Below are 25589 nucleotides of genomic sequence, written 5' to 3'. Positions count from 1 at the left end.
CTAACCTAATTTATACTGGAATGTCAATGAACTGGAATTTATAGGTACTGTTACATATTACATATTGTTATATTGCAAACTAATAATGCAAACACAAACTAATTAATACTTTAAAAAATTACATTTTAATTGCCTTCATCTACAATTGTGGTTTTTTCTATATATTATTATAATACGAGTATTAACTATATCACAAGTCCGATGGCCGGAATAGCGCAATCATTGTCGTACGCGCATCCTAATTGAGAAGTCTATGGTCTATGAAAAAGTCTCCTTTATCTTTTATTTCTTATATCTTTGATCACAGGTCAGCTAGATTCACTCTTTTTAATTTTCATCTACCGTACTTAAAAAAGTTTCACCGCTTGGATGGATATTATCACCAGTTAAAAATGTTTCTAAATGGATGAAAGCAGTCATTATCATTATTAAATATGGCTAATTACATATCACACTTATTTCATGTTTTATTTTATATATTATTATAATGAAGAAATTTCTGTCAAAAATTTACAAATAAAAGTGGGTGGGAAGAAATATAAATTTAAAATAAGCATTTCATGTAAGACCTACTAGTTAAAATCGTCGTAATTAATTAGGATGCCCGTAGCTTTATTGTAAAAGCACATTTGTACGAATCCAGTGGTTACAGGTTCTAATCTCGTCGGGTAGCAACATATGACAGCATTTTTCCGGGGGTTGTTTACTCGATATATAGGTATAAATATTATTTATTGATCCAACAATAGTTTTGAAAATGAAATAAGGCCGATTTGCATAAACTTGAAATATCTCTAAAGACTCATAATACATAAAAAAACAGTAATACAATTCCTATTAATTATAAATTTACTTAATATTATTCATTGGCGGACCTTAAAGTGTTCTGAAGGAATCTTCTCTGCCGCTATGAAGCCCTTAAATGCCTTTAACATTTCATAATTTTAAATGAGGTTATTTACCTTGAAATTGCAAAGATTTCATAATAATATCTACATACTATGAATCAAAAATCACGTTCGACCGAGCTGATTTATGTCGTAGACGTTGTTCATGACGGTTTTTTTTCTTCAAATTATTACGCATTCATCTGAGTATGTAGCGTTGCCTTTTTACCTCAGAAACTACGCATTTTAAAAAACATTTATTATTTAACATGGATATTTTATGTTATTAATTATTATGAGTGTTTCTTACTTTTTATATATTTAATACACATACTGTAACACTAAGTAAAATTGATTGGTAGGTAAACTTAATATAAAGTTGTACGTAGATGAAAAAATGTTTAAAATCGAATACCGGACGCTTTATGATGGTAATATAACATTATCTATAAATGAAGTAGGTACTTTGCCAATGACTTGGCAACACTGGATAGTTTATGCTATTCCCTTATATTTCACAAACCACGTATTAAATAAATATTATATAATATAGTGGAGCTTATTTCATAATCATTATTGAAATTTAATGGTGGGGTGCCTAAGTGCAACTATAATGAAATTGAGAAAAAGAATTTGGGTTTCGTTCTTTCCCATGCGCTTAAATCTATATCTTAAGTAAGATGTTTTTTTTTTTAAATAATTTGTACAAACCAACTGAAAAAAGGGATATACAGTAAATAAAATATAACTTTACCATAAAGGCGTTACAGATAGCGACAGTATTGAAAATATAAATTCACTTTGAATCAGTAGAGAAAGGTGGAGATAGTCTATGGAGATCCGACATACATAGTGCATACTAAAGTTTGTCAGTCTTACTTATTTCTTTCATTGAACTAAGAATATAATATTGGAGATGGTGCTAATTTTTAAAATTCAATTAAACCTTGCTTAAACCAAACCATAACAAGTAATATTACCCACTTATTCAAATTTGATAAATGACACTTCTACATTATTTATTTTTTTAACAATAAAAGCATTTTACCTTGATGTAAAAGCACGATTAGCCTTTGCAAAATGAGAAAATCACACGTAGAGTCAATTTATTTTTTGACTTAGCCGTTGAAATGCCTGTAAAATATTTAAATTATCTCCAACCTTGGTCCGAATTACGTGAACAACTCAATTTTGGTGATAAAGATGAAAATACAACGTGATATAACGGTGACTATTATATCAATAACGTGATAAAGACATAATTAAATTCGGATATTTTATCACGAGCATTGAAAATATACGCCAATATTAAGATTATGCACTGAAGTTGGAGTAGATACTTTAATAGTTTCACTTTTAATTAATTTACGTTAGCTCAAAATAACTTCATTAGATGGATCTATTACCTAATCTTTCACTCACTATATACATATATAAAAAAAAAATTTCACACATTTTTTCTACCCTTCATCACACGAATTTTGTCGGTTAAGAATATCTATAAATAAATTATATACCTATATAATTTTAATAAAAACACAAATTTTATTTTACTATTTCCACGGACGAAACCGGTCCAATTATTTAATAAAAAATTTTGCGGTTTTATTACAATTAATAATAAAATGCATTTCTACCATGAATTGACAGTTAGCTCAATTAAATAAATGATTTATTAACGGTATTAAATTAACACACGAATAAATATCGTTTGAAATCCTAAATCTCCCCCACTCATATTATTTTCATCTGATCTGTCAAGTCTTCTGATTTATTTGTCTCTTTAACACATTATATAATTATTTTCTCACTCATAATAATAATATTGACATTGATGTAAACTCAAACATAAAAATTGTGTATGTAATAGCTGTAACTGATAAAGTTTAGGGATATATACATTTTATAAAACACTGATTCTATCGACATGAGTTTTTTATTCGTTTTATTACTCCCATTTTTATCAGATCGTTCGAAGAAAACTAGTCTATAAAATTCCACTTCAAAACTTTAAAGGAACGTGATGTGAAAGTAGAGACATCTATTGATACAATACGAAAGATACAATTGAATATTAAAAACTGATAATTATTTACATTTTAAAGTTTTTCAATTTATCAATACGTAGCTATCTAAAATATTAAAAATATAAATAATTATGTTTTTGGATTCAAAGATAAACTTACAGTTTTAAAATGAATACAGTTAAGTACGTAATATTACACAACTAATAATTAATCAATATTATTTATTAGGCACATTACACTTAAGTGTATTCCATTGTATTATAAGTATTTTTTTTATATAAATGCTAGTTTTATTCGCTAACTGTTTTTGACGTAATTGAATATAGTCATCATAGTATAACATGCGTTTTCATTTGTTACGAATTACTCTGAAAGTTCATTTATCACCTTAGTTGTTCGTCGCCATAATGTAACAAGAAAATAGGCCTCAATTGGGCAATCACGATTCGCAAACAGTTCCCCGGTTACGGCATCCTATAGGTATCTTTCGTTACATATATAAAATAATATTCTAGAGTGGATCCAATATTCAAGAACCGTTATCTTTTCATTGATCGATGGTCACGGATTGTTATTACGAGCGACCATTTCATTTTATATTAATAACAATTTACTCAGAAACTAACTGAAAGCTTTTAACCTAAATAGTTGTGAAACGTATACGTTTTATTATTAAATTACTTTTAATACAAATTGTCAATTGAGTTCCCGGTTTATTCAATCTATTAAAATAATAAAAAAAACGTGAAAAAATATTAATTATTAAGCTATATAATATATATATATATATATATTGAGAATATGGGTCGATATGTAGGTAGATGGTAAGAGAACTTATCTAGTAGAGGGATATATATGTGTTTCTGTTTGTTCGGTCCAAGATATTTTCTAGGATTTTTCTAATATATGTGTTTCAGAGGTTTTTTTAATGTAATTATGTAAATTTAATAAACATTAATCGACATCTTAGTTATATAGGGAAACAATTCAAAATACCTTTGAAAATGCCATTTGAAAATGTTGCACAAATTCTTATTTCAGTAAAGCCTTAATTTTTGAGGTAAATATGTTTATTTTTTATTTTGTTCAAATTAACTTGTGCAATTTACAATGAAACTGTACAGTTTAACAAATAATCAACCCATGCATTCCCGTTTATAATTGGTTAATGATTAATCCCAGAAAAGGTTATTCGATTTTATGACCCTTTGAAAAAAAGTTTGATTATTTTTTTTGTTGAATAGCTATAAATAAAATACACTTCTACTTCGAATGGTATTATTAACTCAAAACCTTGAAATTTTGAGTTGTTTCCCTTGTAAGGTGAATTTTTGTTGAACGAAGTCGTTTCGGACAAACATCGCACAGACGAATATAATGAATAAAAAATAAGAGTATTTATACATATTACTTACTACTAAAATCGTCAATAATTAAAAATTAAATAATGCCTACCAACCACCCCTCCACTTAATTATACTCGATCAGGAAACTCAGAAATAATGGGAACTAAAATACCTAACGGGTAAGGAGAAGCAGGCAACCGATCTCGAGTAAGGAACAATACGGGATAAATTTAAACAGGTGTCAAGAATACGTCATACGTCGAATACTGACAAATGCTCTCGGTTTATCACTAATTTAATATTGGTATATTATACACACTATTTCACGTTTATAATGAGTGGTTCATTTTCGTAGGACACTCACACATACAAAACCCTGTGTCAAAATTTACTGTATTGGTATATAGCCTATCGGAATACTATTTATTATCTGTTCTGTGTATTTAATCGAAATCACGATGTGAATCATCTGTACTTATATAGATCAGAGAAAAGGCAACTCCCCAAAACTTATGTATGGATTTAAATAACATGCAAGCCTCCATAGATTGTAATTTATATTAATACTTTGGACGCTGCAGACAGACCTGGCGCGTAATGACTAGGTGGCCGATCGATGTAATTAACGTGAATTTTAAAGGTGGTAATTAAAAAAAAATCATTATCTAGTCAGCAGCGAATGAGTTAACAAATTAAATTGAGTTCTCAAACTATATCAAACACACAAAAAACTATATTTATTTTTAAATTCATTCATGCTTTTCATGAGATCGGACCTGTGATATACGTCGCTCTACTAATATTAAGCCACTGTCAGTGTGCCTTAATATTTTTTTAAATGGGTAATTGTAAAAGATTAATTTAGAAAAATGTCGGACCCTATCACTCACCGTATGAAGCCACATTTTTTAAATAATTTAGTAAAACTGACCGTTGTGGTGACTAAGATCACGATGTAGAAACATGTGAATTAACTAAGTCGCACTTGGCAATAAGCACCATACAGAGTTGCTAATGCAACTCGACTTAGTTAGGCGTTATCGTATTTTAAATGATATCGTTCTGGGTCACTGCCTTTTTCCGTAGTTTTATTACCTGCTATATGATATATTATTATGTATGGGTATTGTATTCAATCTAAGTTGGATCTTAAAGATATATTTCTATCTTAGGGACTACCGTTCTAGTATGGGTGTCCAGAGATTTGGTTGATCACCGGTATTACCTTCCCAATTGGCATTACCAACGGCAAGTTAATTATGCACTTTGGGTGCACAAGTAATAATTGATGCTCCTGACTTCTAAGTCAATTATCTGGAATGAGTGCCATATACATTGATATACAGTTACATTATATATTTACTTGATTTATTTGTCTGTCTGTAACGCATAACCTTTTTTTTCTTTTATTTTGTTAACTGTCAATTCATGGTGGAACTGCATTGTATTGTTGTTTTAATTTAATAAAACGCAATTTTTTGTAGTACTTATTCCATTTTTAATAAATAGATTAGGACCAGTTTCGTCCGCCTCAGAGGGACATTTTCAACTTACTAACAACTAACGCATAACTTTTCTCTCTCTGACATGTATAAATTTGTATTCAAAAGAGTTTGCGTAGTTGTTGCGCGATCACATGAATATAACACCTACGTTGCATCTACTCAAATCACTATATGCATTTCACTCACACGCATTGGTATTCAAATCGACGCGTTCTTTAGCTCGAAATATTGTAACCCTAAATTGCTTTCCTAATGATAATATAAAAAATATATTATTGTTGACTAAATTTGTAAGCGCATCACCTGGTATTTTTTTATAGTAATAATAAATATATGCATTGAAAACTGCGATGCATACAATAAAGGTTTATATTGTATTGAAATATCTGCAATTAAAACTATAACTCACCTGGAAAAAGCTCCAGAACTTGAAAGAACCTTCTGTAATGATAAAATCATAGTAACCCGACCACGGATCAGAGTAACGAGACTGCTTCACCATTTCTTTCGGAGCAGCTGTTGTAACAACCACGACAGGTTCAGGTTCCGGATGGTAATGATGATAATCATCATGGATTATATCCTCATAGCTAATATCATGGTCCATATGATCCATTCCTCTAGATCCATGCTTTATCGTCGAATTTCCTGTTCGTTCAATACTTGATTCATTTAAAATGGTTTGGTTGCTTTTGTGTTTTACATCGATTGGCTGATCTTTTTTCTCTTTTCTTTTGGTTGTATCGCTTTTAAGTTTCTTCGCATTCATTCCTTTGAGTACGTCGACAACGGTTCTCATCAATGTGAGAATGAGTTGAGGTGGTGTGAATGATGGAGACTTCAATGCTGTTGAGCCATGCGAGGATCCTTCCTCATAATCTTCGTAACTATCAGCGTATCTGAAATATAAATTCCATATATTTAAGCCGATGGAACAACAAAAGTAGACAAGCAAGAGTAACACAAAATGTGTTTATTTTCTTTATATATTTTTTTAAGTTAAACCTCTTTACGTGCGATACCTACATCAAATTTCTCAATAATGACTCAGGTGACCAGTAATGAATAATTTAAAAAGAAACACGAAAGGTAAAGTATCTTTTTGCTGTGACGTGTGAGGAGGTTTTTGATTCAATACAATTCTGACATCACACTAATGTAAAATGCATATTGTTTCGATTATCATATAGTTAAATATATTTACAAAATAGCTAGAATATATCATAACGGTAATACATAGTACACCAGTGGCGAAAAGGTGGAGATAGGCTGTTCATATAGTGTTTGTTAGTTTTTAAGTCCAATTATACCCTGCATAATCCAATCCATAGTAGATAATACTCAAAAAATATTCATTTATATAATAAAACATCTAAAATTATGCCATCGAACTATACATAATTTTAGATATTTTATAGATAGGAGAATATTTTTATCGATTAAGGTTTGGTGTAGACAGGGCTTAATAAATTTAAAAAAAAACTAACCATCTGTAACGCGTATTCTTAATTCGTCTTTGTAATATTTTTGTTGGATCGCCCATAGAATACTTAAATTATTATGGTTTGGTTTAGCAGTGGTTTAATTGAATTTAAAAAAAACCAAACCGCACCATATGGAAATTATATTCTTAGTTCAGTGAAAATAAATAAGTATGACTGACAAAGTATAGTGTGCACTATATAATATGTCGAAGTACACAGTAAATCTACGAGGTATATTATAATTACAAATAATCTGATTGATTATTCATTGGCTCTACAATCCAATGTAAACCTTGGCCGCCTCAACAATGCGTTTCGTAACTGATTTTTTTTACGAGAAATGGTTTTTACCCATTTGGTCAACCTAAACGGTCAATACTCTGGACACACATTGACAGATAATAGATTTCAATTTATTTTACATATTGTGGACATTACAAATTATAAGTTAAGACGTTCACAACATGACATTTAGAAACAAAGAAATATTATTAAAACACTATTACTTAGAAAAAAGAGATAGATCAGTATTAAGTTATTAAACAGTAGAAATGTGTAAATACGAATTTGTCAGACCCTGAATTCAAAACGGATACCCACAACTCATCAAACAAATACGTTACCAGTGTTACCACTCGGCCATCGCGGGGTCCTGATTGATTTTACTATCATACTGTCCTATTTGAGTCGTTTTCACTATGTACACGCAGCGGTTACAAATATCTATCAGTTATAAATATGTCCCCGGTAAATGTACATAATGCCCGAAGATGCCGAAAGGCAAAACCCAGATGCTAAAAACGATTCAAATAAAATAGTAACAGTTACACCAGTAATATGCTTATGGAAGTGTGGTTGGTGGAAGTTCACTATTCACATGTTTAACATGCCAAGGAATTATGTTGCATTTTCACCTATAGCCTACTTGAAGTTGGATATGCTTATTATATGGAAAACTAATATAATATATAAATTATGTGAAGGAAAACGATTTATAGAATCACCCACAGTACTGATAGGTGAGAAATCGACACAGATTAACGCTCGCTGATCAGTTTTTATGAAATATATTTTGTACATCGATTAATGAATATTTTGTATATATCTGCAAGATTCGATGTGTTTACTTATTAACAAACATTTCTGAGTTAGGATTCCTGGACAATAGTTTCATAAATTCGACGTGTTGTTAATGCAATACTTTTTATAAATAATATATAAATTCCCCCGATTTAAATGAATATAGATGGATGAGTAAATCAGTTTTCACTATTTGTGGGAATTTAGGTAGGTATAGTAGGTATTTAAATTATTTTTACCATAAAAATTGTAAACATTAAAATTATCTCTTAATAAATTCTTCATCACTGATTCTTTTCTTCTCTTTTTAAAGTCTTGATATTGTCTATATGTTTAAAAATATATGTGCATAAAAAAACTATTGTTTTTATAGTTACCTAGTGACGGGCTTTTTTACCCACGGTATGACAGTCGCAACTGGAAATGGTGACTCTGTAACATCATTTTTAGGAGGCGCTGCATCAGTATTAGCCAGTATAACCAACAAACTACATAACGCCAGCATCATGCCACAGTTGGTAATTCTAAATCGTTTCTCCATTACTAATGTTGTCACCTGAAATTGAAATTAAAACTATTATAAAATAGTGTACAGACCTACAAACTTATCTGTAGAATGGCCAAAAATGGAACTACGAACTACCACAGGACGCTATTTTGAAAATGTCATTTGAATGTCAGATTTTGTCCAGTTACGAGTTTTGATTGGGTAGTTTTCGACAGTGGCTCCCCCATCACATTATTCAGATAAGTTTGTAGGTCTGTATGTACATGATCAATGGACAATAATTTTTAAGGTTCACATAGATAGTAGCGCCATCTATTTATAGACTTGTGGTGAAAAACTTAACTAACCATTATTACGATTGATTTGATAACAGTAATTCAAATATGCATAGGTACCTACTCAATATTGCTTGAGACTTATTTGTTATTTAAGTTGTCATCGCGTATTCTTCCTTCTTCTTTATCTGATATATCAGACTTATTATAGATATCATTTTCAATGTCATAAAGTGTAATGGCAAATGTGTTTATGTAAATCTTAGTAAAAAATAATGAAATGCCCAGAAAGTAGCCGAGTGACAAACATATGTGCACAGCCCGAATATCAAAAACAATGGACATAAATAATGTATTTATTTCACTAACTAAGACATAACATCATATTTTACAAAGATCATAATTGTAAAGATGATGCAATACGCAAACATGTCATATTAATTGATTGATCATTATTTGCAAGTTTTGGCTAAGCTTTAGCTTATATTACTGTAATAAGAATTTTTCAATAAGTATAACATTAATTACATAGATATTAATTTGGTTGAAGTGTATTTTACTGACTTAAAATAAGTGTACCGTCAGTATTAATAAATATATCGATGAATATTTATAAGAAAATTAATTATTAACGCATCAATACTATAATTAAGTTTCATCTCAATTTAAAATTATAGTTACTTATATTGATTTCTACTGTAAATATTTTAAAATATAATTTCAAAGACGCATTGCATAAAATAATATTGGATATATAATAATCCTATTTTTCTACGTTAGAAATGTATATTAATTATAGTAACTACGTGTAGTATACTTACAATAACATTATATGAAACAAACTCACACTTACCTAAAATATTTAAAATGTGTTAAAAAATATATAGCTTCTTAACAATACTTCACAATCACAAAAAAAACACTTTTACTTCCCCATCATGACGCGAAAAATAAAAAAACACCATAAAAATAAAATTTAAATAAAACAACTATGTCACACTGGTAGTGTTTGTTAATTTTTTGTATATCACTTCTCCAATACACATTATTTTTTTAAACTGTCAATTTTATAGGGCACGTGAAATATCCTGCATTTTTATTATTTGAAGTATTTTTTTTTATTCGTTCACTTTTGTTTTTTGTTAAGTATCCTTTGTGGTGCGTATTCTTCTTTCTTCCAGCAGTGTCGCAATAATGATGGCGTCGATCGACATTCGGGCATTTGTGAAGCGGCCGGGCTGGATTATGAGATGTGTAAATACAAGTCTCGCTCGCTAACTAATCATAGTTTAGGCTGCTCACAGTTACACACTCAACACACAGTCCCTATTTTGCGTATCCGTACTAACTGCATCTAATTTTTCATAAACTAGAGATGATATTCAGGTGTTTTCAATCTACATATTATTTATTTAGATATATAAAAAGTCCTTAATACATTAAGGTTTTAATTACTCCGTATTATATTCATGTCTGCTCCTTGCGATACGGCACCTCCAAGAATCCCTGCCGATCATCAGTCTATTTGCATCTTACCAGCATCACGTAGCTCCATCGTATTCAACCCATATATGGTATTTAACGGCCGTCCAGGACGACGGAATCTAGTTAGTTATAAGAACAGACAGGCCATGTTTAAACTCTCATGAGTCAGGTGAAAATAGTTTCATCACTTTCAATGTGATGAGAGATTACCTTTTTAGTCTGCCACAAGCATAATATATCACGAATGTCAGTATACAGTTGCTCTAAGCATTTGTGATGACCGTGATACGCTACCCTAAAGCAGCACCATCAGAACGCAAGCATTGTATAGGCGGCATTTTACCGAATACATTCGTGAGTCTCAGACATTCCGCATCAAATTGAATGTCGCTCCACCTATTTACTTTGCGGATAATCCACGTTTTATATTGAGGTTTTTTATAAAACTTTTACACTGCACCATATGCTAACTTAAAAGTGTGTCTTCTGAGAAACATTTCTCTGGGAACGGGGAAATCGTTCGGATATTACTGAGTTGTTAAAAACCTAGATAATTTTCTATAAACTATTTATTTATATTATGTTGTAGTTCTAGTAAGACATCATAATCCTAGACATCATTTTAAGTCCTTTGGATTAGTGATTTTAATCCCAATCACAATATTTTAAGAATTTCTGTGCTGGCTAGTGGACATATTTTCTCTGCAATGTCACAATCAAAACCTTGTAATGTATGAAATATTTTCAATAAATATATAAACACATATATTTATTAACGTGAATATAATTTTCAAAAAATAATGAAAAACGAGTAGGTATGTACATACTGTGATTTAAAATATTTTTCGTATTTTTTAAACAGATTTAATGTGAAATTATCATTTTTTTGTTTCGTTTAAAAGCTAATAATTAAGATTTAAAAAACATTCCATCCGGGATTTGAGAATTCAAAAATTCCCGAATCGCTAACCCTTCTTCTATTAAGCTATTAATTAAGCGAAAATTATCATATTCTTACAATGTTTAAAGAGCATAAGTAATGACGAGTCACCACAAAATAACTTGACAGATAAAACCATACAATATAATATGACTTACAATTTGTGAATCTTGGATGTTAATTGGTAAGTGACCTATCGCTTGAAAAATGCTATCGTATAGTTAAACTACAATTTTTCTCCTCATAATATACTATGTAATTAATACATTTTTTTAGATTCATAGTTTCATTATTATATTATCATTATTTTATTAGATAAAACTCTCGATTGCTGCTCTATATCAGATGATTGAGCTTTAAAACCTCAGACATACTTAATTTTCACGAGAAGCCTACATACGACGTTTTATGTACCATACGCCACATCATGACATCACCTAGATTTTAGTTCACATACTGTAGCTTAACATAATATAAGAAGGGTGCTTTAAATTTATTCTGATAACATCACAGAATAACTTCTCAGGAGCTTGATTGCAAATTGAGCTCAGGCATGATATCGCAAATTAATTAAATACTAAAGTATTTCACTCTCCGTTACACAACAACTGTCATTTCTTTAGTACATTTTTTTCTAAAAACAGCAAAAAATGCCTATGTCACAGTATGTTAGAAATATATGTTACTGAATCATACTGATTTTTATAATATTCAGAGAAAGAAAATGCAAATAGATTTACTCACTCGGCCATTGTAGTTTTTGAAAAATGAGGAGGTCAGAGGTTTTGATATATTGATCCATATGTTGGGTATAAATAGTCTATTGAATATCGTACAACCAATCATCGTACACAGCGGCGATTTTCTTTGACGCAGATGACGCAATCTATTCATCATAAGTTTTAATGTGGTCTCTAAACAGTTCTAACCAGTCATACGATTATTAAAGCATATCAAAATGCTGATAACCAAAAACAGATACATACTAAAAAAAACTCTAAGACATCTCTGTCATCCCTTAATAAACTAGACTAGAGATACTTAAATTGATATTTTACTATGTACCTACGTTGGAATTAATGGTTTTTATTTTGTTTTTTATCATGAGGGGGGCTTAAAATTAGTCAGTGCATTGGGCCTCCACGACCCTAAGCGCGCCACTGATCGTAAAAATACCATTTTTAATAAACTTTCATTACATCGCCGTAACTAAAATATGTATTTAAATTGTAGTGTATATTAAATTGAACAAAATGCTTATACCTGATGCTTATAAATATTTTAAATATTGTCAATTTTTCATTTTTTTTCGATTAAAATTTGATGACAAAAACTACCAACCGTTAAACGAAAATGAAGAATAAAAGTATTACTGCAAAATATATATAAATTCCACGATGATATAAGACGACAGAGCAAACAAAATGTTGACAAAAGAAATTGTTGACTTTTCTCAATTTCAGTCGCAGTTCTCGGTGTGATAAGGCTTGAAAACATTTTCATAGATACATTCTTCGCGTACGGTGACTATCTTGTCAGCTGAAAAGTCGACCTATATTCGGTGACAACATAACGGGCGCTGATGTCCGCTGAATATCGTGACATCTCATTTACCAGAGTTGTTTGCACAGCCTCATTTTTAACATTGGCTACAGACACTTCCCTGGGTCTAAAAGCATTGTTTCAAGATCAATTGGCTTTTTAGACGTTAATCATTTTTTATATATATATATTTTATCGCCTTTTTAATTTAATAGATACTCGCATATGTGCCTAAATTGAATAGTCAAATTTAGAGCGATATTCGAATTCCGGCCTCGTTCTTTTACCGTTGTATTACGGTATATTAGTATTTTTTTACATTTTTCATTTATTATTGTTCCAAATTTGAAATATTAAATATTATACTGAGTTGTTTTATTTATAAACATAGGAACACTTCCGGTTTAGAGTTCATAGAGATTAATCAACAATAACAGAGAATACTTCAAGCGGTACACGAAAACAGACAGATTAACAAGATAAGATGACTCGCTCGACCAAATAACCAGATGAACTTGTCAAAGAATTAGTTCAGCTCAGGTAGGTATCACATTTGACAACTAAAAATTCAAATTTATTTATTTTTTACAAACCATGAACATTACAAATTACAAATTTAAGACGATTTTAAAACCACAGTTATTACTAGAAACGAATCTCGATAGTGTAAGGTGAGGACCTGTATGATCAAAAGGGCCAGAGCTAATCAGACTAAGCTGACTGGCTGTAAGACTGTGAGAAATTAACATAGAGTTAAATCCTAATCCGTTTACATAGCGCTTGCGGCGTCCAGTCAATGGGTAGCGCCATCTACGAGTCTCTTTTCGAAGCCACGCCGCTACAATACTCAAATGTATACTAATGTAACCCGAGATTGAAAATAAAAGTATCAACTACATTACCAATCGATATAGTATCATGTATTTTTTTACAAATTGAAACAGAAGTGTTACATGCAATTTATATTTATGTCTGAGTTATATTATATCATAGTAATTAGTGAGCCCCTCCCCCGCAATCCGATCCTACTCCACTGGGTCTATTCAATACACAAGAGTTCCATCGGCGGCTATCGACGGTAGTTTATCATATTTATGTATTGAGGCAGTGGCGCACCCAGGATTTAATATTGGGGGGGGCCCAAGTTGGAGAATGTAAATTAGTCCCATAGGCTCTTTTCTTCTTCATATAATTATTTTTACATATTTTCACAATACACGGCGATATATTTGTACAGTTTCTCATAGTCCTAGCCTAAGTGGAGGCATAGTGGCGGTAACCGTTGAGCGTGTCATCAGCGACTGGCGGATTGGAAGTGACTAACAGCGACCATGCTGGACATGTGCACCTAGTTTGCTAAAACATTTCTTAAAAATAATATCGGCTGTGCTACCCGCTTGGTCTAGAGCAGTGTTTCCCAAAGTGTGGTACGCGTACCCCCTGGGGTACGGGAAGAGTTTGGTGGGGGTATGCGCTGCACCGGGCTATGGCTACGCCTGGTGCAACAAGCATTAATACAACATCCATGCTAGAAGGCTTATCGCAAGCGGAAGAAGAGCAATTGTTGGAATTATTAGCTTCAGACTGATTCTTGCAAAATATATATAAGGAGTGTACTTAAACATCATTTAGGTTGCAAATGCAACAAGTGTATCCAGTTTTAACAGAGAAATTCCTGAAATACGAGGGTGGGTCAATAATTCCTTAGAAAAAAGCATTAAAACAGTTTTTATTTTTGTATTTTTTTTTTATTTCTCAACATAATCTCCTTGGAGCTCAATACACTTGGTTAGACGTTTCTCAATATTTTTTAAACCGTCAGAAAAATAAGTTTTCGGAAGGTCCTCAAAATAAGCATTTGTCCGATCGAGGACTTCTTCATTTGAAAAAAAACGTTGTCCACTTAGCCATTTTTTTAAGTTTGGGAAAAGGAAAAAGTCACTGGGGGCTAAATCTGGCGAATACGGTGGGTGGTCAACCAATTCGAACTTCAATTCTTCAATTTTAGCCATTGATCGTAAACATGTGTGAACACGGGCATTGTCCTGATGAAAGAGGATTTTTTTCCTGTTTAAATGAGGCCGTTTTTCTTCAATTTTGTTTTTTAGCTGGTCCAATAAAGATGCATAATAATCCCCTGTTATTTTTTTTCCTTTTTCCAAATAGTCAACGAAAATAATTTCACGTGCATCCCAAAATACAGTAGCCATAACCTTACCAGCTGATTTTACGGTTTTCGCCTTCTTTGGACATGGTTTGCCTTCGCAATCCACTGCTTTGACTGTTCTTTCGTCTCGGGAGTATAGTGGTGTATCCATGTTTCATCTACAGTCACAAAGCGACGAAAAAATTCATCCGGATTGCGTTGCATGAGCGACAACAGGGCTTTAGAGGCCACCACCCTATTGCGTTTATTGTCGACTGTGAGCAAACGCGGCACCCATCTTGCAGAAATATTTTTCATGCCCAATTTGTCATGTAAAATAGAAATGACGCTACCTTTTGAGATCCCTGTAACCTCAATTATCTCACTCAACTTTAATCTTCGGTCACTTAACACCATATCGTGGATTTTATTGATCATTTCTGGTGTAGTCACCTCTACAGGACGTCCTGAGCGTGGTGCATCCTTTGTTGATGTACGACCACGTTTAAATTCATTTAACCAGTTATAAATAGTTGCAAGTGAAGGAGCAGATATGCCGTGAACTAAATCCAACTCATTTTTTATTTCCTTTGCTGTTAACCCTTTTATATTAAAATGTTTAATAACAGCTCTAAACTCAATTTTCTCCATTTTCCATTTTTCCATTTTCCATTTTTTTTAAATGTACGAGAAACACACAACAACCCGACCAATCTGATTGAAACTTCGCAGCATACTGAATCGGTAGTGCCGCTGCATGAAAACAAACCGCTTACAGTACTAGTCGCGCCACCTGTCGGCTTTTCTAAGGACTTATTGACCCACCCTCGTACATTGCCATTTTCAACTTCATATCCATAAGAAATTGCTTTTTCAGCATTTGTAGACATTAAGTCAAAAAAAGGAACAGCCTTTGGGAGTGGAACCGCATTTCAGATTAAAATTAATAACCAGGGAACCAAATTATGATGATCTGTCGTTTCATTATAAATAATTTCATCCTTCTCATTTTTATAATGAATGTTATTTTTTATAATATAACTTTTATTTATATTTTATTATGAATGAATTTTATTTTTCGTTTATTATTATTTTGTTAATGTACTACAAAAGGAATATATAAATATATTTTGATTGTTATTAAAGTACTTATATGCATTTTTCTTTGACGAGAAGTACTCAGTGTTGCGAAAATTATAGAAGGGGTACACAGATGTCGAAAGTTTTGGCAACACTGGTCTAGAGAGCTACAATATTTATGCCGAATTCCACCGAAAAAAATGATTTTTTGATTTACACCACCAACGACTGTAGTGGGTGTAGTCGTTCTTTTCGCCGAATGTTTATTATAGATTTTTGGTTTTTTAATATTGAGGTTCCAAAATATTAATTAAAAATGGACAAAAAAAGTATTATTGCATTTAACGTATACACAACCTAGTCAACACAACACAGCCTAATATCTCGTTTATCGGTCTTTTGTCTATTGTGCTCGGTGTACCTACACCATGGCCCTCATATCCTGAAACGGGCCCTCAAGCTAGGGCAGTGGTCGGCAAACCGCGGCTCGCGAGCCACATGCGGCTCTTTGGCCCCTTGAGTGCGGCTCTGCCACAGATGCTCTCTCCCATATTTGACATGGCTACAAAGAAGAAGCAAAGAAAATGGAAGAGGATAACCGTAAATGTAATGTTGAATAGACCGAGACTTGGCGTTTATTCAAAACTTAAATGGCACCGACCTGTATTTATGTGTCGGGAAAAATTGGCGCATTCAAATTTAGAGAGATACTACAACTAAAAACTCGTAATTTTGCACTAAATATTTTGTCGATGATGTAAGGAAGAAAGCAGCTGAGGAGAAGAGTCAAAACCCGTTACCGTTTTAAAAAAAAATCGGCTAGGTACATGTTCAAACACGCGCGTTAACATCATTTTACTCCCTGCTTCAATTATAGTTTGTCAATTTATGTGCTACGGCCGTATGTTGTAGCTTAACCACTGGGGAATGCCAAAAGAAATGGCGTATTTCAAAAAAACACTACTTTATTCTTAGGTCAATAATTATTATAGAGCAATTATTATTCGTAGGATGTTTATCACACCTTGAATGGTCAAAGACATAGCTTATAATAAGTATCTTTAGAATTATCTTCAAATGTGTAAATCTTGCCCATTTTTTGAATAATAAAATGCCTAATTCTTGTCAAATTTGGGATCACAGAGATTACAATATATTTTTTTATCGTAAATATTTCACTATAATAATGTCGATATAAATTATACTGAAGGTTTTATAAATGCGTTTAAAAATTAATAAATGTAAAAAATCTTAACACCACTGCACATTTATGTACTGAAATATGACTATATTCTACAACATTAGAGCGAGAGGTTTAAAAGAATACTATTTTATGTTATAGAAATACTTTATGCCGTCATCAAAAATGTTTAAAATAAATATAACGGGTAATAAGGCTTCAAAATTATATAAATAGATTATCTACAACGTTTAAGGTATGTCCAGGATCATGCTTTGAATATAGAACAAAAGCTCTATTAGGACCTACGCTGAGCATGTACCCCCTTAAGAAATTTGGCTCTGTTGATATTTGGCTCTATTGACTAATGAGTTTGCCGACCACTGGGCTAGGGTATTTGATAGGCCCCCTATCCACCACTTAGATTAAAGGCAGTGTGAAACACTACATTAACGTTTTTCAAATTGTGTTTTAGTTCAAATTGAGGATACTTATACAGTGAATTATTGGTGATTTTCAATACATCTACTTTGATAATGGAGCTGTCGAGTATTTTTTTATTTCAATTTTTTTTATATAAATATTATGGACATTACAAATTATAAGTTTAAGACGTTCACAACATGACATTTAGAAACAAAAATATATAAAACAGTATTACGAGTACATAAACAAGGAAGTACACCGGATGAGTTAAGCAGACCCTATTGTAAAAATTTATAAAAAAACGTCCACCTAAACTCATTCTCACGTAGGTGGAATATATCAACACCCGAAGCAATTTCGTTAAACATAGTATCGACACATAATAATCAGAAAATATATTGGACAATTATATAATTTAAAATGTTCATAGTCATGAAGGATAATAGCGCCGCAGGCGACTTTTTTTACTATTAAGCTAATTTATGTTGTGTGTTTATCTCACTTATCTGGTCAACCCGACATGCCGGGCCCCCCACAGCCCGGGCCCCAGGCTAGAGCCCTGTCAGCCCTCCCCAGCCATGACCTATACCACTCCGGAATTCAGGTGGACACCGAGAATTTCATTAGGTACGGTTCACTATACAGTTCATTAGGGAACGGGTTTCTCAAAAAACCCGACATTAGTGTTTCGAAATTTTTGTGTTAGAAATTAAAATCTAAGAAATTTTACTGAAAAGGATGCTGGAGAATTACAAATCATTTTTTTGCCGTGTTATTTGTCTAAGTATGGTATAGTTTATTGGCTTTCGATTTCAATGTGTAAAATCATTCTGATGATTTTAATATTTTGGGGGGGGCCAAGGCCCCTTGCCCCCCCCCCTGGGTGCGCTACTGTATTGAGGTGGTTAATTGCTACAATAAGTTGACCGTCTAAACTGTCAACATGTGCTATATTTTAACAGCCCTCTCTTCGCTGTGTTAACTTTTAGAACAAGATAGACACTTTTGACAGCTTAGACGACTAACTTATGGTAACAATTATAATACCTCAATACATAAATGTGATAAACTACCGTCGATAGTCGCCTTGTGTATAGAATAGGCCCACAGAGCCCCAACCCGTTTTTTGCTACACATTTAAAACCATAACACGCACTTATGCAATGGTTGAGTTCCATTATCTCAAAAAATTTACTCCCATTTTTTTTTACATTTCCACTTCAAAATCATCTATGAGAAAGCTATCAGTGAAAGGTTTCCGGTAGATATTAACAAAAAAAGTTAGTTTTTTTTAGATCGTTGTGTGGAGACCCATGTTTGGTATACTAGACCGCCCCAAAAATTAAATAAAACTTATTGTCTTCGCATTATCACGTCATCTGTACCAAAATTAATTCTATTAATTCTATGTATATATGAGTAATTGTGTGACAATTTTGCGTAAAGTGTGACATCAACTTACTAAAAACCTAAGAAAAATATTACAGGTTATCTTTTATATTATGAAGTAGATGTGTATGTATTAGTATGTAGTACATAAAATAATAGTCCTTATATTACGGTAAGTATAAAAAAAACACCTACATTATCCATATTTCAATACCTAGCTAATTAGCTATTGTAAGGACAAAGGTACACCCAATCTTTTAAGAAACATGACGTATATTTCTTTATGTGGGAAAATCGCGCAATTACTATTTAAAATAAATTAAAAATTATACACAACCTAAATTCTATTCATTTCAATAATATTTTTTAAAAAATCCAGTATTTCAGATACTTTTCATTCATCTGTAGAAGTAAAATATTGTAAAACAATGCGAAAATTATATCAATGGAAAAATTTCAATGAATATTTGAAGGCTTGCAAGTAAATGCCTAGGACAAAAGTTTTATTGAAGCATTAAATTACAATTATTTTTCCAGCCAAATTTCTCAGCATGTATCTTCACTCCTTTGTACCGTGGATATAATATTAATTTCTTTCAAAACATTAATATAAATACTTTTAATCTCAATATCACGAGGTTTTCCTGTGTTTTATCCACGCGCGTGAGTGTGTGTGTGTGTGTGTGTCTGTGTACATTCGATACAAACAAATATAATTACTTTACAATACTCACGGTGGAGTAATTGATACAGTGACAGTCTCTAAACCATACGTTAGGGTTTGAAACCCATTTTTGGCAAAAAGTCTATATATTTTTAATGAATGTTATTTAATAACGACTGATAGTCTAATGTTTTGAGTGAATGGCGAACAACACCTTTTTTTTAAGTCCGTTAATTTAAATTCGAATTTATGGAGCCCCATATGCTTAATGAAGTAACACATCATTTAAATATTATATTTCTTAAATATGTCGAAACCAGCCTGAACCAGACCTGAAGCCAGAAAGGCCTGAACAAAAACGATGCATAAGTGCGAGTGAGAAAGTATTCGGCACCCTTATAATCTCTGCGACACGCGCTAGAGTAAGATAAATGGTTTACAGATGTGTGAGATGGTTTTCTATGGTGTAGCCGCCAAATCTTACCTTATTGCTTAACTAAGCGTCGATAACCGTGTTGCTAAAATTGCTATTTTTTGTGTTAAACATAAAGTCAGTGGTAAATATTTTTAGTTAATTAAGTAGAAAAGATGGTTCTGTGTGTTGTATTAAAATGTGGTAGCCGTACTGATAAGCAAGAAGATGGTATTACGTTTCATAGGTAAGTTGATACACGTTCGTGATAATTTATTTGTATATTATTATATATTTTAATATCAAGTGACCGTGTTTCTTTAAAATAACTTAAATTATGGATATTTTTACCTAATGGTTTCATTTTGGCCGCTTAAAAATACTATATAACGTAAAAAAAATAGAAAAATATATTTTAATTCTGAGCGTCTAGTGCGAGCACTTCGGGCGAGCACTAGCAAAATGGTCTATGGTCTCGAACATTTGAATACGAATGCGTTCGCTCGCCCACAAACCAAACGCACGGCACGCAGCTTCATTTAGCAATGCAACGTGGCGTCTAGATGTATCTATAGTCTAAGGTCGAAACATTATCAGAATATGGAGTAATATTTTTTTCGTATTGTAAGCGAGTATTAAAAATAAAATTCATTATAATAATTTATACCAATACCTATTTATGTAGGAACATATATACACCTTTTAATCACAATTTTAATTAGTGTAGTTAATGTGTGTTTCAATTTTATATATTTTACAAAATTAAAATATACGAGACGCGACTATGTTAAATGTAACACAATACAAACGATGTCCGATATATTCTATGATTTAATTAGTGTCCATCTATTGCCATTATAAACCACCTCCATTTAAATTGACAATAGCTTAACAATACACATTTAAAGAAAACTGTTATCGCAGTAATGACTTACGCACATCTCGTATATAGGCTTTTACCGACATGTAACACAACTAAACTAGATCTAACGAGTCGTGAATAAACATTGCCAGGTCCGATACACGGTAGCCAAATAATACCGCTATGTGTTATTAGGGTGAAACAATTTAGCGTTTCAACGAGTGTCCATCTCTATCTCAAGTTATCACGACATTGTCATCTGAGCTTTTCCGGCGGTAACTTCTCATAAAAAAATATTCTATCACAGACGCGCATCGCTCAAGATGGGAAGAATTTTTTTCAAGCATCGTTCAATCTACTGTGCTTTTGTGTTATATTTCGCTGTTTTTGCGAGTGACTTTAGAATTTGTGATTCAGCATCTGTGAAATCTGCCAGACAATATGATTCAAACGTTTATATTGTGACACCGGATTCCGTATCGTCAAAAGAGAACGATTTTTATCCAGTATTTTTACCTACGCCTGTTCCAGAAAATAAACCTCCAAATAAATATATTGAAAATAAACAGATACATACTACAGTACGTCCTTCAACGAGTACTCAGCCTGATATAATCATTGCTGAATTTAGGGCCGGATCCGCAAAGACGAAAGGAAAACCTAATGAAAGGATGTTATCTGTAAAAGAAATGCTCGATAAAGAGAAAATTATAACGAATGAAAAATCTACAACGACGAATACACCACCGACTACGAAATTATCAAATATGAAAGTTCAGGATGTATGGGATATAATACATCATAATGATAATTTAGAACAGCATGAGTCTAAAAATAATGATTCTTATACTTTTAATGTAAATTCTAGAGATGGTTTTAGTAATCTTAACGCGAGCTATACAATTGAAACGGTTCCTTCGATACAACTTCAAGAAGACGGCTGGCCAGATGCTATTCCTAAGATGGAAGAATTACTGAAGTTAGTATAACATGAGCAATTTATTAATTAATGAGGTCAATGTTGACTGATGAATAGAAAATGGATTTACACAGTTTTTCACACCTGTTATCAGTCTTGTTAAGAATTGATCGTATATTAATATTTTTCATACTGTGTTTTGCATAATTAACATTTAAAACCTCTTTATGAAATATATAAAAAAACAAGTTTTTGTGGCATTGTCTGCAGATATTTTAAACAGAAAAATATAATTAATAACCATTTATTAAATATTATTTAAAATATTTGTTTTTATAAATATTCATATAATAAGAGTAACGGCACAAACTTTTATTGAAAAATAAATATCTTACTTATAATGACGTTATGATTTGTACTGCTGTATGTATGGATACACTGCATAGATAATAGTTACTCATTGTTCATTTATCTTTTACCTGCTTCTTTGAAGAAAGCGGCAAAACATAAATCAGGGAATTTTTGATTAATGACACACCATTTTAGATAAATAAACTAAGCATACTTATGTATTAATTATGCAGTTTTTATTTTCCTATTTTCGTTAAAAATAATATGTGCTTATTTGGATTATAGCTACTAATATATGAAAATTTATTTTTAGTAGTCTATAAACGTATCAGATATTGATTTTACCGTGTCTAAATAAAACATTTAAAAATACGTAATAAACCCCACCGGAATTCAAGGAAAAGACAGAGGAAAATAGGTACCTAGACAAGTAAATTATAAATCGTATAATTTATCTACAATTACAGTAAGTGCTCGTACGTATAAAGTCGTACCTATCAAGTATCCGATATTAGTGACATCGTTATTAGCAGATACTTAATATCAATCAATATCAAATTAATCTTCTTATTGAAACTATTAACATAACTGTCTGCAATGCTCCACAAAACAACGCGTCATTTTTTGTAAATCTCAATGCTACACGGCCATCTCTTTTCGGTACGACTGCTCACGGTGTATAATTTTGTTTTTCGTGACGATTTAAATTCCATCAAATACTTTAATATAACACATAAATATTATTTAACCGAAAATATTATGTAGGTATAGTTAATATTTAATAATTATTTTAGAATTAACGAAAAATATACTGGCATTTTTAAATATATGTATTAGTGCGGCATATATAAAAGGCTGCAGTCAGTTTAATATATAATGTTTGTTTTTTTACAGGCACAGCAAAAACGAAACAGTCGACAGAATCACGGACGATCTGCCTCGCACAATACTACAAAGCACCGGAAGATGGAGTAACCCACAGAATATTGCATCTCAACGGCAGCCACAAAAACTCCACTATTATCCATCATACTCCTCAAATGAAGATTTCACGAGCATCGACGACACGCAATACGAACCTCAACCTGCAAGAGGCGAAGCCCTCGACAGGTATAACCCATCCAAGCCGTACTTACCTCCAAAACAAAATACTCCTACCGTTTTCAGACAACCAATGCCTCCTGCACCCATGCCCCCACCGCCTCCACCCCCACCTGTACAACCACCGCAACAGGTGATTAGCCCCCCGGCAATGGATTCTTATTCATATGACGCACCACCGCAAGACAGCCCTCAAGATAAACCGCCGAGTGACTCTTATATGAGCTACCAACCTCCCCAAATGGATAGTGGACCACCATCTTACCCTCCGCCCGATCATCACCACAGTCATCACGATGGAGATTTTAAGTTTCAACTTCCACCATCTGATGGTCCGCCATCGTCAGGAATGGGTTCATCAGGCGTTGATTCATACCCTTCTTTAATATTCGACCACGATCCACATGATCACCACCACGATCACGCTCCAGAGATCGATTACAGTGACTTCTATCACCATCACCATCATGAACATCCGCCACCACCTCCACCGACCACCACGACGGAGGCACCAGCAGTCGAAGACAAGAGAGTCAACAATCGATACAGTTATTATTACTTAGGTAAAAAGCTATGGTATCTTCCTCTCTATTTTAGTATATATTTCATCTGTTACGTTGGGGTACTGATCGTCAAGTCGATTGCCAGACACAAGATTACATATCCTCAGCACTGGAAGACGAGAAGATCGCTTGGAGAGAGTTGGGGACTGTCTGATGAAAGTCTTCAAATATTAACCAAGTTTGTGACCAATGCGATAGTTAGGTCAGCGACAAAATATATGGAAAATAAATTGTGATTAGTTTTAATTGTATTGTTTTAATAGTAACATCTATGATAAAACATAACGACACGACAGCTTCATAACTCATAATATCATAAATTGTCCAAATTAAAGAGGGTGCAAATCTTAATTTTAGGCACGTATTATAATTTACTCATTCACTTGTATGGCATAAGATAATATAAACATCAATTCCAATAAAAATCACAATTTTGTTAGTCAAAACAAGGGATCGGCAAACTGTCAAGATTAATCGCATAGGATGCAAGATAAACACACAGTTCTGAAGTCATGCTGACAAAAAATAATTAAATTCTTTACGTTGTCTTTCAACTGATGCACCATCACAAGCTGTGCATTGATATTTACATATACATAATATATATATGTATACATAATAGATACATATATCGTATTGTTAACACTTCACCAGCACATGAGACCCAATGACAGTAGTGTAATGAAATGGTAATGTAATTAGGAATATAACAGAAGCAATCACAAACACGAAGCTTTTGAGAAAATCACTTAAATATTTATTGTGATCTCACTGAGCATCGACCTCGGGGCCCCTGGGTGAAAGGCTATACAATAGGTGGAGGTGTGAATCAAGTTAAAGTCCTCATCATTTTCACTTTTATAATCATTATTGAATGCATTATATATTTTTGATATGAAATTCCAGTGTGTGAAAATCGCATGCGCGAATAATCTTCATTAGAATATCACAAGCAAACATAAAAAGGGGTCAATCACTTTTTTATATTAATTAATTAATATGTCGGAAAAGTTTATGAACCACTGCTTAAAACTGCTCATAGTCAAGAAATAGATACATGGGGCAGATTTTAGTAACTCAATAGTTTCGATTTCTCCGCACTCGCGCAACGAAAACTAATATTAATTAATCCCCACGTATGCCTAATATATTCATATCGGGTACATCAGATACTATCAATTTTCGGTTGTATTTTCTGTAAAATATTCAAATTTAATTTAAAGAAAATAATTATGCTTGTTTCTACTATTAATTAGCTACCTACTCGTATATAATTAGATTGAGAGCTGAAGATTTAGTCAAACTATGTTTACATTTTAATTTATTACTGTACTTAATAGTTATTTGACTTAAATATTAGTTACGATGTATATCAGTTTGTTATCGACTGGACATTGTTTGAATATAGTGGTATAAA

This window comes from Rhyacophila brunnea, unplaced genomic scaffold (genome assembly GCF_057557595.1).
Source record: "Rhyacophila brunnea isolate RB1 unplaced genomic scaffold, BYU_Rbru_1.0 scaffold_2, whole genome shotgun sequence".
NCBI lineage: Eukaryota > Metazoa > Arthropoda > Insecta > Trichoptera > Rhyacophilidae > Rhyacophila > Rhyacophila brunnea.
Note: the sequence above shows the minus strand (reverse complement) of the source record.